The sequence below is a fragment of the Puma concolor genome, chromosome D1 (assembly GCF_028749965.1).
Source record: "Puma concolor isolate L17-30 chromosome D1, mPumCon1.1.hap2, whole genome shotgun sequence".
NCBI lineage: Eukaryota > Metazoa > Chordata > Mammalia > Carnivora > Felidae > Puma > Puma concolor.
The window spans coordinates 58,843,648-58,846,220 of record NC_141676.1 but is presented as its reverse complement, the minus strand read 5'-3'; positions in this window follow the sequence as shown (position 1 = coordinate 58,846,220).

Sequence of the window (2,573 nt, the reverse complement as noted above, 5' to 3'; positions counted from 1 at the left end):
CTAAACAACCTAGGCTTGTTTTCTACAAAACAGAGAAGAGAAAAACTTTGCAGGTTATCACAAGGATGAAATAAGATAAAGTAAAACACCATATAAAGGTAGCCTATAATTGAGAGTTTCATATCAGGCTTTATGGCAGGAAAATGGTTCTGCTTCCTATACGCCCTATTTATTCCAGGATAGAATAAAACAGAATACCATGGTTATGCTATGTGTATATAACCTTCACACATCTCTTAGAAAAACCTGGTTTTGATATTCAAAATGGAAAACACTGCTTTGGCCTAAGCCAGAGCAATCAGTGGGCAACAAATGTTCAGGGGCTACTTCTCTACCTGTGAACCTACAGTATGGCTTAAATAGGATAAAGAAATACCAAATTTCCTCTTGATTTTCTTACATGGGTAAGTCAAAGGCAAGGCCAAGAACTGGACAATCTGTTTCAAAGAAAAACAGTGTTCTTGATTTAAACTGAAACCAATTAAATGCACTGCTTAGGGAACCAGGCTCTATTTAGACGAGCTTCCTGGTGATCTAAAATTAATCAGAAAACTTTATTTTATTCCAGCCTCTCTTTAAATTCTTCTTAACATTTATTAGTCCACTTATCTAACTTGGTAATTTAGTAAGCACAGTATACTGAGCATAATGGAATCTTTGTTTATAGATTCAAGACCACTTGGCAGGGATGCTGTAGAAAGGACTCAAGCAGCAGATGAGTGGTTGAGTTAGATAAACATTAAGATTGCCTTCACATCTCACAATCTGGGAACCGAACAACTAGTTGTACTTTCACTTATAAAAACGAACATCAATCATCACTGGGCAGTATCGAAGTGTGAACTAATACAGAGCCAAGAGCAAGATAGCATAGTGGCTAAGACTACAGGCACTGAAGCCAAATTGTCAAGATTTATACCTTGGCTCTGTGTCACTTGCTAACTCTGTGATTTTGAACAAGTTACTCAACTTTTCTGCCTCCATTTCCTCATGTGTAAAATGGGAATAAACGTGCCTATCTCATAGAGTTACTATGAGGATTAAGAGTTAATACTTCTTAACATACTTGAACAGTGCCTGACACACAGTGGGTGCTCAAAAAATGTGAGTTACTCTGTTTTGTGTGAGTTTATTGTATGTCCAAATACTAGGAGCTGCCCATGCAGCATTTCATAAAAGCCTTAAACAACATTTGGGGCACTTGGGTGGCTCAGCTGGTTGAACATCTGACTCTTGATTTTGGCTCAGGTCATGATCGCAGGGTTGTGGGATCGTCAAATCCCTGCCTGGGATTCTCTCTCCCTCCCCCTCTCCCCAGTTTGTACTCTTTTTGCAATCAATCAATCAATCAAACAAACAAAAACAACCCTTTAAGGTAGGTGGTAGCTCATCGTAAAGATGAGGAAACAAGTTCTCAAAGGAGGAGTTCCTCACCTAAGGTTAGTGCCTTTAGACAAAGTTTGAATCCAGAGCCCTCTGCCTCCCAACTTGTGCTGTTTCAAAGCATCCTGCTTCCCCATTGTGCCAAAATTGAGCACACATAAAATGGAGCTGAATTCATGCTAATCCAATATATATATCCCATAAAGTACCTTTTGGAATAGTCCTTGGTACCTGCTTCTTTCTTGTCAGTATTCTCATTCTTAAGACAGGACAGAAATAACTCCACTAAGGGTTCACTTAATAGATTACCTATACCATGACTGTATAAATGATGAGTGACATTCAAACAGTTGAATAAAATCCACTAAAATGGCGAACCGTCCCTCAGCCTGTTTTCTTGCATTAAATCCTCTGTTGTTTTTCACAAAGGACTATAAAATGTTGCCCATTATGATTATCCTGGTACTTTTCTGATTATTAAGTTCCTGTCTACCCCTCATGTAAGCATCATCTCCACTGCTACATAATGCTATTTATTTAGGGTGCATGTCCTGCCACTCCAAAATGGTAACCTCTGAGCTCCTGCAGTCTCTAAAGTATCTTATCCAGGAATGAACAGAACTAGCATTCAACAACTGCTTGACACTTTGGATTTGCATGATCCAAAGCAGATATTAAACAACATGGTTTTTCCATTCTTCAAGAGCAGTCTAGTAAAAGATGTGAAAGAAGAACCTTAAGAAAGCCTGAAAGACCAAAAGAAAGAAGTTAAAGTAGGACTAGCAATGAGGAACTTTTAAGTATTTAAAAAAAAAAAAAATAAGAGAGGGGTAGAAGCCAAAGTGAAGCCTCAAGAAACAAGGAGTCTGGCAAGAGCAAATGAAAAAAAAGAGAGGGAATGGTGTGGGGGAGCCAGACAATATTTAGAGCTTGAAATGAAAGGGCAATTCTAGAATTAAGGTGGGTTTGGATCAGAAGCCTTACCAAGTTTCTCTGGCTAAAGAGCCTGGGTGGCAATCTGTGGGTGGCCCACACTTAAGAACACACAGAAAAAAACTGGACACAGATACAAGTGGTGAGAAGTGTCATGAAGCAGGGAGTGGCAAGAGTCAATCCTAAATGCAGTCATTTGGGTACAATGTGCCCTTCAGAGAGGGCATGGTGACAGCATGGGCTAATTTACAGAGCCG